This window comes from Sparus aurata, chromosome 12 (genome assembly GCF_900880675.1).
Source record: "Sparus aurata chromosome 12, fSpaAur1.1, whole genome shotgun sequence".
Lineage (NCBI taxonomy): Eukaryota > Metazoa > Chordata > Actinopteri > Spariformes > Sparidae > Sparus > Sparus aurata.
In genome coordinates, this window is record NC_044198.1 from 13,896,330 (window position 1) to 13,914,066 (window position 17,737).

Sequence of the window (17,737 nt, forward strand, 5' to 3'; positions counted from 1 at the left end):
GTTTAATTTACGACAGTGCTGTTGCACTCAGAAACTGTGGGAGGGCGCCAGATTGTACAAAATATAAATGTCTACACAATGTTGCTTTAACTAACTTAGATAATGTGATTTAAGAACAATGACTCGTGGTCACAGGTGGGACACTCACCAGAGATTTCCAGGGTTGGTTTCTTCATACTGCTGCACTAGGGGGCGCTTCAAGAAGTGATGCGAGGGGGGCACCTACGGCGTCAACTTTGAAGTTTAAGACCTCTGACCAGGCTGATGCTCTGTCTCTCTCAGACCCCACACACACACACACACACACGCAGGCACACATGGTGGTCTATCTCAGGAAATACTTAGACAAACAGGTGGTTGGGTTTTACCGGAAACTATAAATACTTTCACTGCATTGTTACCGTAACGTGTGTCCCCTTACTCATAAATTATCCCATCAAGTTACCGACTTTTAAAAAGCGGGATAAGCTCCCGTGTGCTTTTCTTGTCGATAATTGTGTCGGATAGAGAGCAGAAAACAATACCTATTACAGTACAAAGCTACCACCCTCCTGAACTATTTCTGTACGCTCTTTTGTTTCACTTGAGCACTTGTCCCCCTGCAACTATGTGAGCACTGACACATGTACTCCACAAACAAGGCCCGGTTAGAGTGACAGGGATTCCGAAACATCTTCAGCCTCATTGCTCGGATGTTCTTTTCTTCAGCCGAGCGACAACTGTCAGCCCCGCAGTGCCACGGCATTGTTGACAAATAACCGCTCATCCTCGGTTATGCTTGTGTGCGTGTGTGCATGTAGTTTTCCAGCTTGAGTGCCTGTATATGTGGGGATAACAGACAGCTAAGAAATAAGATCTCATTGTCTAAATTTACATCGGTGCTGGGTGATAATGAATGGCGTAGTTCTGCCGCGCCGGGAGAAAAAAATCCCTGAAGACCACACAGGAAGAAGCTCACAGCTGTGTGTTTAGGGTCATACTTGGTTTTCCATCTTTCACTTCTTACTTCTCTTATCTGTCAGTCACAGTAACATTTATGCAAACCACGGACACAACATTTTCATAATTCCGGTGTACCGATTAACATGTATATCAGCAGGAAGGTGTAGGGGATGATGGCCGTCATGCATCGACTATAGCTTGAGACTGTGTTTTAAAAATTTGAAAGCCTGATGCCTCTGGATCTTTTTAAGGAGACCCAATTTTTTCAGCCCCGTTTGTGGCGACAGCAGGTTTGTTTCAAAATAAAACTGAACCCAAAGACATGTCAAGTTGCAAAATAAAGACATGTAAAGGTTCAACACACCCACGGTCGCAGAAACATGCCACCGATGTCAAGAAGTAGCGTGGGACCATGGGAGTTTTTGTGATGCTTTAAAGTTTTCTATACTTTGCATGCCTTCCATCCTCGCTCTGTGACACCGGTTTCCCGGAAAATTATAGCTGCAGAGGATGGATTAATATAAGCAAAACTAAATATACAACAAAGGTCTAGTGGTTTTTAAAGATTTTATAGCAGACATGTTGCATATTTTATTCAGAATGTTTGCTGGAATTTAAGTACCATGCACGATAACCTACACAACATAAAGAAACCCTCTTTTTTCAGCGGTTTCTGACTTCAGGTGCTTTATTATTCATCAGATATGATGGCCCTTGCTTTGAAGTAATTCTGGAGGTTTTCAGTCACAGGAAGTTTTAAAAAATGCCTTTGGGGAGCAACCCTAAGATCAGAAGGCGTTTCCTTTATGGTAACCCTGCTTACAGGAGAGCTTACCGTGTCTGTGGGGGGATGTGTTCATGCCAGTCCTCAATGCGAGGCATCTGCCTTTATCCAATCTGCATCTAGAGGGACAGATGTTTGACATGAGTGATCTTTAAGTGTCTTAAGGATGAAACAAGATATCATGCTTTAGTGGATTTTTATTTATTTATCTATTCATTTATTTTATTTTTGGACAGGCTTTCAATTTCCCCTTGTTCCTTTATGCTGAGCTACAGTAGCCATCTGCCATCACTAGCTCCATATTTATTGTACAGCCAGGAGATTAAAGGCAGATTTAAAGCTGTCCTTTAAGAGCTACTGCTGCACCCAAAACACAAGACATCAGCTGTCTGGGAGCATCCGACCTAGACTGGTCACAACATCGACTGCGAGGGGGTCAAAGTCATCAGCTACGAGGCAGGAGAGAGATCAGAGAGAGTGCTCTCATCTGAGGCCGGAGACAGGAGTCACTATCTCGCACTTTAACACGATCAACATTCAACCTTTAGGTCACAGTTTGACGCCTGAGCCGGTTTTCCATCCACCGATGAAGGCAGCGAAATGTGCAAAAAGCTCCGAAAGAACTTCATTTCAAATCATTCTGCCTCTTATTTAATCCTAAATTCAAAGCATTTTACATTGTTTTGTTTTGGATGAGACTCACTGACTGCTTTACAGATAGGTAACCTCCGTGCCAGGTCAGGTCGGTCTGGTGTTGAACATAATTGGACATTGTCTCTACAGCACACTTGTTCCCGCTTGCTTGAAGAAAACATTGTAAAGTGCCGTCTCCAGTCCTCTCACTACATTGGCTTCTAATTGAAGCTGGGGAAAGTGAATAACACTCTCTTAAGTCCTGAGTGCGGTAATTAACTTCCACTTCCTTTTGCCGAGAGGCTCGGTGGCAAATAGTCGCAGACTGTGGTTGTGAAGCCAGGTGCTGATGGTTGAAGCATTGAATTACCCTGATGACAACACACTCTGATGAAGGAAGCAACGTGTCATTATATCTATGATATGATTTTTTTTTTTCATAAACAGGCTTTTGGTCCCAATTTGCAGCAATCTACATGTATTAATCACAGTTTTATTGTCGGTATGTGAGCAGGTCGTAACGTGATGTGGAAAACGAACCCTTCTTCGTCACGCTCAAAGTATTTTTATATACAGACGTAAAATGCTCAATTAAAGAAGAGATAAGGAATAAGCAACACAACAGCTGTGTAGATATAAATGCACAACAGTAGTGTTTTATCCTGTGAAGTTTGCTGCTTTAATTGTTTTGCGTCATCTATTTTGTTTATATTTATGTCTGTATCGGTCTGTTTTGATACCACTTCAGTAATATGTCAGCAACTATTGGCTGGACCGCCTTTAAATTTGACTTTTTCATTGGGAGCTGTGGAGAATGGTGGTTGAGCTGCAGGCATTGTGCTTCTAAGCGTTTCAACATTTGAAACCACGAGTAAGTTTAGACCTCGGGACGCCTCCAGCCGTGTTTGTTCATTTTCCTGGCCCCAGCGCCGTGTTTCATGTGCCTCGACCTAACAAAACCGTTCTACGACGAGCGACACGTACATATTTCCAGTTTCTGTTTTGCAAAATGGGTTGCATGAACTAATGCATGTCATCATTTCACCTTTACTATGAGTTCAGTCCTAAAACGCAGACGTTAGCATGCTAGGATGCTAAACTAAGATGGTGATCATGGCAAACAGTATACCTGCATGCTCCCTGTGAACATGTTAGCATGCTGGTGTTAGCATTTAGCTCAAAGCATCGCCGTGCAGCCCCACAGAGCCACATGTAGTTGGTTCTGTTATTTGATATCGCTGATTTGTATTTCATATCTTTTTATTTGACGTTGATGAACCATTTATACGGGTCTGAGAGGAAGAAAAATAAAGGCGCGTATTTAAAAGGATTTACATCTTGTTGCATACAGGATTTCATGGCCACACAGCCCACCATTATTCTCAAATTGCACTCGGAGGAATAAAAGAAAAGGAGGAGAGGTGATGGAGTCAGATGAGGTGAGAACGAGACTAAGAAAGGAAGGAGTTATAGCAAGGAGTGCTGCATGAGAAGAGCTAGAGATGAGGTGAAAAAAAAAGTGAGGGGTTATAAAAAGAAAAGAAAAGAGCACATCTCTGCGGGGAAGGAATATGTGCCCTAAAAGCCAATGCAGAAGTGAGAAATAAATTAATGTGAAAGTTGAGGAAAGAAAGCAGACGAGTGGAAGGGCGGAAGAAAAAGATCATTGGAAACTTGACACCCAGAGAGAGACAGGGAGAGGCAGAGCTGTGGAGGTGACAGATTTCTGAGTGTCTGGGAAAAAACTCTTCAGCAGGTGTGAATCCAGTCTCAGCGACAGATCAGAGGCAGACGTCGACTCTAAACCCCCACACACACACACACACACACACTTGCAAATACACACAACTGAGACTGAGAATTTGTTTCTGGCAAGCTGTCCTTATTTTCCCTTCCCAGTTCTTCTGACTCCCTATCTCTCCGTCTCTCAGGCAAAAGAAAGTCATATTTTTTGCATTCAGCATTCTGAAAAGGATTTTTAAACATGGCTACTTTCATTTTCGGCATTTTATCTTCTTTTCTGATTATTGCAAATAAAAAAACAAAATGACAAATGATTTGGTAAGGTCTCTTTCTTACAACAGCAGTAACACAAAACATATAGACACACACGCACAGACACATTGATATGCTGTGTATCACTGACTGCAGCTCAAAGAGGACTACATTTAGGCCTATTTTGTCTCAACAACGAAGGAAAGATGAGGTAAAAAAAAAACTAATTTTGCCCATTTTCATTGTTGCAAAACAGTTTCCAAGCCTAAATAGATGCTTCTCTCTATCAAAACTAAGGCTTGATTTTAATCTTTTCGATTTTTTCCAACATTATCTGTATTTGCTATATTAGCAATACTATGTTAAACTGGTATGTAAACATGTGTTTCAGTGGAAGATCCGCTCATGTGTATCTGACACGGACAGTTGGGGTGTTTGAGTGTTTCTGAGTCAAGCGATTTGAGATGCCAAAAGCACTGAAACACTGTCGAGGCCGAGACCAAAATGTAATTTATCTGAAACCTGCCTGCAGTGTTTCTTTGTAATCAAACGTAAGATGAAACTGGAGTGACCAAAACAACAATGGCTGTTGATGAAAGAATATGGGAAAAAAGTATTTTTAGTTATTTGTGAGGGCTGAATCCAGAACAAAGTGCCCCAAAACATAGAGATTCTTGAAAGTAATTTATTTTGGCTTCTTTGGAATCCACTGTTTCTAAACTTAAAGGTGCAATATGTCACAATTGGCTACCTTAGCTTTTAAGCTTACTTAGCCATGAAGCTAGCAATTCAGACTGGGAGGTCGGGGACCAGGGAAGTGTTATTGTTCACACTTCTAGCACAGTGGCTTTGGACTGGATGGGCCGGGTTGGTTGGTTGGTTAGTTGGTTAGTTATTCGTTGACATTGTGTTGATAATGTAGTACATTTTATCACATTTCCAACTTAAATTTTTGCAGAGACCCCCTTTAATACCGATCAGTTTATACAGTAAGTCAGCCTCTTTTGTCAAGTGCTGATGATCAAGGGAATGATCGGATACATATGCAGTTGAATAAGACTCTTATAAACCATTTATTAAGCATTTGGTTATTGTAAAAGTTGTTGCAACTGGTGTTTATATTACTTTGTAAATGGTTAATAAATACTGTGTAGTTCGACATGACATCCTAAAGGTGCAAATTATGTTATAAACCTTTACAACAAATAAACTGCTTATAAATAGTGGTTGTAATAAAGTGTTGCTGTCGTTACTGTAATCATTGGTCAAATTTAAAACCCTAATTTCGAAGTTTTAATGACATCCAACCCTTAGCGACATCACAGTTCCCGTGCTGTTTTGTTTTGTTGTTAAAATGAAAGAAAGACTGACAAGGAGAGGTTTGACTGTCATAAAAAACATCTCCAAGAGAAATGAAATTCTTTTATCAGTGACTGAATAATGAAAAGCATTAAGAAATTGTTGGTGGTGTGTGCATGTGTTTGTGGACACACACTCCTGCATGAATAAAATATATCGTAGAGGCATGTCTGTGCAAAAAAGCAAGTATGTATCTTGGTTTATGATTTTCAGTTCAACATTTGCATGTGTGTAGTTTAAAAAAACTTTCACACACACGCACACACACACACACGTAGAGACACACACACACACCTCCCCGTGCTGCACGTTCTCTAAGGAGGAGCAGACAGCTGCCTCTCTATAACTGAACTGTAATTAACACCTTTAAACCCAACATGCCAGACTCATAAATAAAAGAAGCAGATTAAGGGCCTGGGACACATTAAAAGTGGATTAGCCTCAAAGATGTAAATATCCTGCGCTCATTTTCATCGTAGTGCCCAGAATCCAGAGCCTGGACCATCATTAGGGAACCAGGAGGGCAGAATTTTATGCAAATGTTTTTGGAGTGATAGCCGGTGGGGGGGGGGGGGGGGGGGGGGGGGGGGGGGGGGGGGGGGGGTTGGGCAGGCAGAGAGAGAAAATGACTGAGAAGAAAAATAGAAAGGGGGAAGAGTAAGCGAGGGTATTATTGAAAGAGACCTGTCAGTCACACATAACTCCTCTGGATCTAAGTCCGAGGGATTTACATCGCTCTTAATACTCTACACTAAAATACACACCCATTCCAGACCAGTTATCAGACTGCAGAAACGTGCACACACACAATTAGCATAATGCTTAGCTGGAATCAACACGCTTCGAGTGGGAATAATAATGGCGGTAATGTATTATTTTTGCACTCACACCGGGTAGCTGTGCAAATGACTCCACACACGGTATTGTGTGGAGGCAAATAGCCAGTTTTTACATAATGGTACAATATATAGTAGCATGGGGTTTCTGCCATGATGGTAGACATTGTGGCGACAAAGGTCCATTATTATTGTGACCAAATTACCATATCATATGACTAAGACTAAAATAAAACCTTGAAATATTTCAAATATTCAAATATTAGGAAGCAGTGCACTACTTAAATACACACACGTTACATATATTGTCAGTACCATGCTTAATGTATAGAACCAACATGTCATGGTGTGACTGGATATCAAGTAATTGTTGAAGAAATACCTAGTGATAGGCACATGTCATATAAATAGAAGCACCTAAGTCGATTTTTTTTTTTGCCCATACAATCACAACCAAAAGCTGTCAATTTTCACCAGGAAAAATTGTTAGCAGCAAACCTTTTTGCAAACTATTGATGTTTACATTTGTATGATTCAGGCTACGCACCATATTGACTTTGCACATGCAAATATCACGCTGATGTTACATGTTAATGACCTGACTTTCATATTTGGCTGGCAGGGGATGGTGGTGGAGTTACAGGCGAGAAGGGTGCCGAGAACGTTTCAACATTTCTAAGAGTGAAACCACTGGGTATTTCTAGAGAGAACAGGGACAATTTCCAGTCATCTTTGTGCCAACAAAAACTGGATGTTTTCTGAATGGAAGTTGGGACATCTGTAGCGACACTGGAGACATCGAACACCAGGTGTTTTTAGCGAGTCCTCTGTACATCTCCAGTTGTGTTTGTGGCAAGCGAAACTGGTATTTCAAGCAAGAACATAATCTTCTCCTAACCGTGACCAAGTGGTTTTTGAGCCTAAACATCAAACATACACACTGTCACTAGATAAAATTGAAAGCTGAACCTAAAGAAACATAAAGATGGCAACATTTCAACATATCCATGGGTTGCAGACACATACATATCACATATCCAACACCTTGTGAACTGATGTTGCCACAACTGTTGCACATATACATTTGAGGAGCACCATGACGGATTATTCCTCAACAGCCTCTGTGAAAAACATTCTCTCAAATCAACTTTGTACAGCTGAGCTGCAACATTTTTAGCACAGAGCCGGACCTCTTGCACAATCAGTTGTAGGTGCATTTCATAAAAAACTGAGATGCAGTATTTTGTAGCTCCATATTTCGATGATGTAAAGGGAATTTTTAGGCTTTATCGGTAGATGTTTGCATATGAAGACATATGAAGAAAATATATCACATTATCTGTTAAAAGTTACACAGATAGACTTGATTAGTCGATCCGTCTCTCTTGTTCAGAGAATTGTATTTTTCAGAATGAAAGCATCAACCTAGTGATATCTATGTGCAGGTTGACAGAAACATATGAGCAGGTCGTGTTAATATCCTCGCAGATAGACCGTCCGTTTGTGAAGGAGAAGTTCTGTCTTCTACAAGAAATCATATCTAATATTGAACATGACTTCTGTAAGCCTGTCCATGTGTGGAGGTGGAGTAGGTTGATGCTTATGTGTAGCGAGTGAAACTATAATAACGTTTTAAAAAATGAGCCAGTTCAGTGTGAGCGACAGCAGCACCGAACAATATATTTAACCGATGCACTGACTTTGTCTCTCCAGTTAGGAAATCAGTGATGTGGAATATTGTTTTGTTATTTTCTCCATTCTGCCTGATCTAATGGGGGGACTGTTATTGCTCAACAGATGGAAGGATTAAAGGCTCGCTGCCTGTCTCTGAGCAAAGGCGCAAGACTTTTTTCTTTGTCACATTTTCTGCCATGATGAATATAGTCTATCCATACAGCTCGACATATGATATGTATAAGGTGATAGTCCATTTTTCTTCACCTGCTCCCTATTAATTATTATTTAAGCATTACCAATGTCAGTACGAGTAGCTTTGGACTATAATTGTTCATTATTTAAAAAAAAAAAACGATAGAAAGAGAATGTAGAAGATGTCGTCCCGTGTCTCCCTCTCTTCCCTGGTGGCTCTCCTCTCATCTCTGCAGCTTTTGAAGTGCTACAGCAAGAACACAGCACGAGGGGATTTGGAGGGAATCTCAAGAGATGGAGAGATTTAAATGGACGAATGTAAAGATGGGGGAAGATGAAAGCACTTGTATATTGTGTAGGATGGGGAAGGCGGGGTGGTTGACAGGAGGTGATTGAGCAGGTGGAGCAGAGGTTGAACAGGCTGGATTGATGCAAAGTAACCGATACGTGTCAAGGTCGAGATCAATGTCGCAATCGGTGCCACTACCCCGTACTGGTTGAGTTTTCTCTTGCTGGTGTCAAAGTGTGAAGTCGGTCTAAATTTGATGGGATCCCGCATGATTGGCAGTTTGCAGAGCCAAACTAAGACGCCTTCAGGCTAGCTAACACTAGCTCGACTGATACAACAGTGACTAAAGCACGAGTTGCTGATTTCACCGCTTTGCATCATCCAGCCAACTGCCTGTTTTAGTCAAAGTCTGTTCAATCATCTTCTGTGTGTTCACACCGCTGAAGTCTGCCCTGCCTCTGTATTGTGCAGGTGTGTATTCACGCAACTTTGAATGTAACTGAGTGAGTGTGTGTGTGTGTGTGTGTGTCCTTTCCAACCTCGAAGCCCCTTACAATGTACCAGTGGTTAGGTAATAATGTAAAAGCATATTTTCAGCTCTTTGTAGCCTATTGAAGTGTTGCACTTTTCCACTCTAAAGAATAAAAGGCAGGTACAAGACTGCAGGCAAATGTCAGGACTCAATTTGCGCTTCTTTTACTAAATGATGACGAATCCCTTTACAACAAAAATGTCAACACACTTTTAAAAAGGATTTTTTTTCCCTTTTTACTTTTCCTTTTGCCTTTAATATGAGTACTGAGTACCTGTGAAGCTATGCATGTACACCTGTGTCAGGGTATATATGTATGAATCTGAGTATGCATGGTACATATACTGTATAATATCCATGCACTATTACCTGAGAAATGCACAAGTATCAGGAAAAAAGAAAAAACCTGTCTCGGGCTGAGACACATCCTTAGAGGAGGTAACAAAAGGCCAGAGTAATCAAATGACCAGATGTAAAAAAAAACAAAAACAATGAAAGATGGCATCTGTCAACATAGATCCAAAGTGAAAGCTGCTTCATTAAGGTCCTGAAGAATGAATAGAAAAGAAAAGACTACAGAGGAGCTTGTTCCTCAGCTTCAATCCAGCTTCTTACTGAGGACTGACCGCAAGTTCATATTTGAACTAGCATCATCTCCAGAAGCATCAGGGTGTAACCTGACTACAGAGTGAGCCCTGCAGGTGATCAGTGAAAATGATATGAGTTTACTCATGTGGCCTCAGAATCATCACGTTGAGCTCTGACTTTTTTATTAGTTCTAATCCTGAAATGAAACGGCTACTGCCCTTGCTAGATGCCGAAATGATAAATGATATTTTAATGGTCCCCAAATGATTGATCTGTTTTTTCAATTGCTCCCCTACGTAGGGAGTTCAGAGGTCAGGGTCAGATATGGAACCATGTTGAAGCTGGATGGCAGTATATATGTTGTCCAAGATTCAACCCATCATGCATGGCATGATTTTGACTTCAAATACTACAAATGTGTTTTATATCTGCGATGAGTTTTGGTCTATAAAAAGATCCTTTTTCCATGTGGGTGGCTGGCTAGGTTTTCCACAGCATGTTGTTTTGGTCGACAGGTCTGAAGATCCTGAAGTATTACAGCTCACAAAAAAGAGTGTCAACTCTTTAGATGAGCGTGTATGTCATGCTGTCACCACCAGTGCAGAGAGACTGAGATCAAGTCTGACAGCCAGAGGCTTTTGCTGCACCCAACTTTACTGTGTGTGTGTGTGTGTGTGTGTGCCACGTGTGTGTGTGCCACGTGTGTGTGTGTGTTGGTTATTTGTGTGAGGTTTTGGGTGGGGGCAACAATGTGGTCTCACCTTACCGTCACCTGTCACTGACAACAGATGTTCACCCAATGGGATTATTTACTCAACAACCAGTCTTTGTGTGTGTGTGTGTTTGTGTGTGTGCGTGCGCGTGGGAGAAAATGAGTTACTGATCTAAAGCCCAGATATGAGGCAACTCTTCCAGAGCACATAGATACATGCTCTCAAAGCAAACCCATCTCCCGCGTACAACACCAGCATTGTGGAGGCGTCACCTCGGGACCTGATCCCAATTTGAGGGCTCTTGTTGTGGCCTTTCAGGAGGGATGTCCTCATTCAGAAACGACACTGAGAAACATATTTTTCCATCAAACTGCAGTGAAGAAGGTACCCAGTGTGGGCAAGAGGACATTTTTCCCATGAGTCCATAGTGCAAGCGGCCAACTCATCCATCACGCTCCAACAATAGAGATGTCGTCCACTCCCTAGACAGCTGCTCAGCCACAGCCCTCTGAAAATGTGTGTGTGTGTGCGTGCATCTGTATGTGCAAACATCAGTGAGTTTCTTTGTGTTTATAATAAAGCTCTATCATTACAATAAGATCTTACTTAAAAAGTGTCAAACAAAGACACCAAACACCTGCTTGACACCAGTACTCTGCTAGAACGAACGCCACGATTTTTTTAGATACTTGAACAGATTGATTATTCCTTGGTTGACAGCGGCGTGTTCTCTCCTCGGAATAAATCGGGGAATCTTTTTTTTTTAATTAGACGAGAAATTGAAATCACGGCCCGCATGGTTATGAGTGCCAATAAGCGAGGAGAAAGAATTAACGACACAAAACCCAGAGGGATAAATCTTTACGCGGTTGATACTGTCTGACCACGGGCGGGGCAGCCGGTGTGCATCCATGTGTGTGAGCCCACCTTACTCTTCTGCTCGTGCCACGCTGACACCACCATCTGCTGCCTGTCGAAGTTCTGTCCGGCCCAGCAAGGCTCCTCACACACACACACACACTCACATGCACACAACTCCCTATGTGCTGCTTGTGGTCAGACAGCCAGGTGGCGTCACACCAAATGACCAACGGTTGGTACACACACGCTGCGACCCTCATAGTACACCGTGGTCCACCGTTAGAAAGTCCCTCACAGTCCTCCTGCTTCTCTTTTCTTTCTTGGTGCGCACGTAGGCCTGATTAACATGCCGTCCGTCTGTCTGTCCTCCCCTTCTGTTTCTCTCCATGCCATTTGGCCTGCTTATCCGCCTTGGATTGAGAACATAGGAGCTCTTCCTCGCAAAAACCAACCCTACAGTGTTTATGTGTGTGTGTGTGTGTTTGTGTGCTGTGTGTTTTAGAAGACAACTCTAAAAAGGAACTCCTTAGAGGGGTGTCAGATGGCAGGCGTTTGTGTTGGTGTGCGGATGGGGGTAGGAGAGAGGATGGGGGCGGATGAAGGAAGGGATAGAAGGAAACAGGAGGAGGGGGGAGACGGCTCTGTTCTCTTCTCCTCAGCTTTTGTTCTCCTAGATAATAACTCTCCACCCCCTGACTCCAAAAAACAAGGGATCCCCTCCAGACCGGAGAGAGGAGTCACTTCATTCCGTGGTTACGACGACTATTGATACCAACCAATGCCAAGCTAGATAGATAGATAGACAGACAGACAGACAGACAGACAGACAGACAGACAGACAGACAGATAGATAGATAGATAGACAGATAGATAGATAGATAGATAGATAGATGATTCACTGTACATTTTCGACAGTTGGTGCTGCAACTGTGTCAGATTCCTCGTACTCAATTATAAATGCCCTACGTTGCCCTAAAAAAGCCAACATGCTTTCAATTTGGGCCAAAACCCGAGTAGGGGGAAAACATAGGGCCACATCACTGCCAACAGCCTGCAGGCCAGTTGAGTGTCTCAGCCTGATCTGCCAGGACCAGTGAAGAAGAACTGAAATCTGAGAGAAGAGAAGAGAAGAGAAGAGAAGAGAAGAGAAGAGAAGAGAAAAGAACAGAAGAGTTTCAGCTAGGTGAGCGACAATGCAGGTGGTGACGTGACCATCACAATCCCTGCTCTCATTTTTAGCAACAAGCATAAGCGCTCACGGGGGGGGAACTCGGAGAAAGTCGTTGGCATCGAATGTTTCAGTGAAAACATCGTTCTATTTGCCGTGGCCTGGTTCAGTGGAGCAGCATCTGCAACCCACATGAAATCTAAAAATACTCCTGCACCATTGACTGCTACTATGCCGTGGCCTCGGTAGGTAGATGAATAACTGTGTATGTTGCGCTTGTGGGCATGTGCTAAAGTGGGAACGAGGTATATCGGATGGATTCTGAGGTTTGCCGCTGCCTCGTTTACGAACCTCGACCACAGAAATGCTGATAAAACCTCTTCCCAAATACGTGTTTGTGTGTTTGTGTACAGAGAAGCCCAGATTACTGTAAATCCAGTCTATATAGGTATATGACTGCTGTTCTTGTTATTGTAATACCCCCACCCCACCCCCAGCCACAGTCTGTTCACTCTGCTGCCCCTGGCAAGAGATACAGAAGTATCCATTGCCGTACCATCAGACAACAGAGCAGCTTGTTCCCCTCATGCTGTAAGACTCCTGAACTCATCCTCAGCACCCCACCATAAAAAATAGCTTTTCTCTTGTACAACCATGTACTGCATAATGGCAAATGGAACCTTTTACAACACTCTTATTATCACCCTGGAAACTTCATCCTTTATATCTTGTGTATTGGAGCAAGTGGTGGACTCAATTCACAACTTTGCAGCCTTCCTATGGGAGAGCTGAAGTTGAAGACACAAGGCGTAGAAAAGATAAAGGTTGTGACTGTCTGTGGCTATGTCAGTATAGTGTAATGAATGTTAGACTGTGCAATTTTCTTTGTCTCCAGCACAGTTGTCAGGAATTCATGTTTGTAGTTAATGTTTCTGCAAACCACAGATACAGTATGTCCATACACAGGTGTCATAGGCTATGTGCCATATTGACATCTGTGCAAAATGTGTCTTATCCAATCACATTACACTTGTTCATCACGAGGTGGAGATGATGGTGGTGGAGTTACATGCAAAAAGGCTTCCCATGCCTGTGACCAAAGTTTGCATCTGCGATTCAACATCCACAAGTGTGAAACCACTAATTAGCTTTGACAAGGGGCTGTGGTGTTTCAACATTTGTAAAAGTGACATGACAGGATATTACTAAGGAGACATCGGGACAATTTCCAGCAGCGTTTCTGTTTACGGCATATCCAGCCATAAATCTGACAACGAGACCGGGTGTTTTTAAACAGACCTCAGGAAATTTCCAGCTTTGTTGGTTGCAACCAAAACATGTTTTTTTTAGCTGAAGCATGATGTTTTCCAACCCTAATCAAATGTTTTTTATGCCTTAATCTAACAATAGCATAAGCACAGTATTGTGACAGGAGAGAAGTAGAAAATTAAACTTCAAGTTAGTACGCTAGCCAGGCTTTGATTTTAAGAAAATCTCATTGAGAGTAAGTGCTCTGACAAGAGACGAATGGCACGTTACTTGGACGTTACGTCATTTTATAATCTGAGACCTGCACAAAGGTACACTATACTATATACTATACACCATACTAATTGCTATTTATAAGATTTAACAATTACATATAAGGTGTAAAGGGCTTTTTCTTTTTTTTAGAAAATTCCTGTAGTTTTACTCAAAAGATCAGTTTTACCTCACATAAGTAGTGGTGTAACATAATAACTCTCAGTTAAGTGATCTTCAAGTACAGGACAGTCTCATTTCACTGACTGTTAGTACACTGTGAGTTATTGCCTGTTTTCTTATAGTGTTGTCATCGATGTGTTGATAATATTATTGCACATATAAAGCAATCACTAATCTGACAGCTGTCCTTCAGTCCAACTGTTTCAGAATCATGTAGGCTACAGGATACAATTCTCATAATTACTAACTAACACACGTAGATTGGCTGTTATGACTTGTGTTATTGGTGGAAATAGTGGTTCCCTCTCTCTCTGACACTCACATTCACACACACCGAAGTGGGAGCGGTGAGTATCATGCAAGAATATAGCCTGCTGCACCACTGTCCTCTCCTCTCCTTTCCTCCTCCTCTCCTCTCCTCTCCTCTCCCTCCTGCCTGCACGGTCGGACCGTCCACCGTACAGGTGCGAGCGAGCAGCGGCTCGAGGCGGTTCGCCAATTAGGAGCAGCGAGCGTGACCACGTGAACAAATCCCGTTGTCTAAATTCCCGTTCAGCGGCAGCAAGCAGCTCGGAGTGAGCTGAGAGCCACACTGAGTCGGAAGTAATAACGGCGGGCTGAACGGGAGCGCTGTGCAGGTAAATTGCTTTTTTTTTTTTCTTTCTTTCTTCTCCTGGCTCTAGACTTTTTCCACCTTCGTCCCCTCTCACCGGCACCGTCGGGATGGCACGCGGGGCTCCGGGACGGGATGTTTTGGATTCAATTTGCCGTCGCTTGCGGCTGATTGTCTGCTCCCCTCCGATCCGCGGACAGGACAAACAGCATCATCGGCTCGGCCGGGTGCTCTGCACCGTCTGCGCATTGAAACTCCACCGCCCCGCGCCTCCCACCTCTCCCTCCCTCCATCCATCCCACCTTCCCTCTCTCTCGCTTTCTCCCCCCAGTCTCTCGCGGGCACGCGAGGCTATTGATAGTTGGCAGAAGCCTTGTAATCCCGGGCTGACCGGCCACAGCCGTTTTGCGAAGCCAGAATGTTGATTGAACTTTATTCTGCTTGGAGATTTGTTTTAATTGGTAACGCCCGCATACATTGACGCCGTGCGGGGAGAGGGGAGCGTGAGAGGCGTCCTTTGGTGCTGCATGCGAGCAGGGAAGCAAGCAGACGCAAGCTTTTATTGCTGAATTATTTATAAGACTGTCTGGGGGAGAGTAATGCTTCTCTTTGGATGTGGAGGGAGTCACAGTCAAGATACACTCCGAGGCTATTTCTAACCGTGCTTTCTCGCCATTTCTTACTCAGATCAAACCTACTCCACGTTTTGGTCCCGTCCAGGAAACAGTAAAAAGGCGTTCTGTATCTTTGTAATTTGTGTTTCTTTATTAATAATAATAATAATAATAATAATAATAATAATAATAATAAAGAAATAAAAATTACAAAGATACAGAACGCCTTTTTATTATGATATTATTATTATTATAACTATTATTATTTTTGTTGTTTCGGTGAAGAAGACAAATTAAGAGCTGTTGACCAACCAAGGAAATTGTTGTGGTAACCACTTGATTTTCATTCCTCAAGCCTTCAAGTCATTACTGTTGTTGATGTAGCCTATCAAGTGAAAAGGACGAGAGAATTAGTTAATTTTCCGAGTAATTCTGTCAGTAATCACTGCAAAACGGATATCTTTGAGCTTTGGACTTTTAATCGGACAAAAAAGCTATCTACAAGGCATCGCGATGGATTCTGGGAACTTGGGGACATGTTTCTGACATATAACAGATCGATTCGATCTATTAAGTCGATCAAAAATACTTCCAGGTTTATGCGTGATGAAAATATAATCAATAGCTGTCGTCCTAAATTAAATACTACTGGCTTTTAGTCTATAACGTGGTATTAGGTTGACTTTAGACACTTTCACGTTTAACTCCAGCCTCTTGATGAATAAATAAATAATAGATAGATAGAAAAATAAGATAAAGAAAGGAGGAAAGAGAAAGAAATGCGGCACACTGCTACGTTTCTGTCTTTTTTACAGCCCTACTCCACCGGAATGAATCGACCCAGTGCGCGCATGCGCACTCCCTCCACCATTCATCTGTAGCTGCTCCCTCTCCCTCCCGTTCCTCTCGTCTCGTGCGAGAGAAGAGAAACCAGCAGGCGGCTCCGGGCTCGCGCTCTCGCTCCCTCGCTGCCCGGTTGTCAAGGCACTGGCAGTCTGTGACTTCTGCTCGCTGCGGCAGGACGGTGACAGCTCCACTCGGCTCTCTACTCATTCGTAGCTCGGATTTTTCGCCCCTTTTGGATTTCTATGTTTTGGTGTCAGTGGCGGAGACTCTCAGCAGCTTCTTTACGAGCCCCGTAAGTCAGTTGATATTTTCCTGTATAGCGGTGTGTTTGTTTGTTTTTTTCTTTTTCTCGTGTATTATGCGAAGGCTTTTAACAACGCTCAGCGCTGTCATGAGAGAGAAGTGAACAGGCAGCAGGAGTTGTGGCTAATTTGTGTGTTTTTTAAATCTCTTGCTAGCTCTTTGCTCGATAGAGTCGTTGTTTCAAGTACTTTATCTCCTCTCTTTCTTTTTATTGTCTCGTTATCGCCTCTTTCTTTTTTTCCCCAAGGACAAAAAAAGGAACTTTACACCTTATGGATATAACTTTCCTCATGCTTTGAAGGTGTTTTCCGTGTTGGCCTGAATTACCCCGTGAACAATAGACTCGGATGAGGAGACCGGCGGTGGCGGTTTGTCTGTCGCTCATCTTTTACAGCAGGTGTCTGATAACCTACTTCCGCACTGTGCCGCGAGATATGGATCGCATGTGAACCCATTCACGTCTTTTATTCAGCTTAAATGTTGTCTCCGGCTCGTGTTCGGTATTAGAGGACATGCAAATTGAGCTGTGGCCGTCGTTTGTTTAGTATTAAGTAACGATTATTGTGGTTTCAGTATTTCTGTCTCTTCCCCTTTGTCTCAACCTTCACGAGGAACTGTTTTAGAGAACCAAAAGCAGCCGAAGTCATTGAAGCATAGTGTTGCATCACAGAGGTGATTTCCTCACACAGTAGCCCAGTAGCTTCTCTGTTTTGTTCTGTTTGTTTCTCTGCGTGTGATCAAGTGAACAACAATGAAAGAGGGAAATGCTGTGAGCTGCTCTCTCTCTTCCTGCTGAACCAGCTCGTTGGCATACCTGGTCCTGTTGAAGTGATCGTAAACCTACACCTCAGTTCACTGCCTGGGAACAACTAGAAAGACCACAGCGGGCGTATCAGTGTGCAAAGGTCCTCACACCTGTCCTTGCGGTACAATGCAAAACTTTCCAAATAGTGCTGTAACGGCAATGTTGGCAGCATTTCTCTGTCTCATTTGTATTTCTGTGTTGACTGACTAATTGAGCTGCATTTGCTCCCTGCTGCTATCTCTCATTGCAGTGTGCTGGTTTCACTAGTTCATTATCAGTCCTT

At 42.9% G+C, this 17,737-nt stretch overlaps 1 protein-coding gene across 3 annotated transcripts in view; it reads left to right on the forward strand.

The window, feature by feature from the left end:
• Positions 1-14,660: 14,660 nt before the first annotated feature.
• strbp (spermatid perinuclear RNA binding protein) overlaps positions 14,661-17,737 on the forward strand; it is an 87,675-nt gene continuing 84,598 nt past the window's right edge. For 2 of the 3 annotated variants that reach the window (XM_030434750.1, XM_030434753.1), the window contains exons 1-2: positions 14,661-14,911; positions 16,316-16,638. The gene's annotated coding sequence lies outside the window, so the exon portion shown is untranslated. The remainder of the gene's footprint in view (positions 14,912-16,315; positions 16,639-17,737) is intronic. The other variant, XM_030434751.1, reaches the window with a different exon arrangement.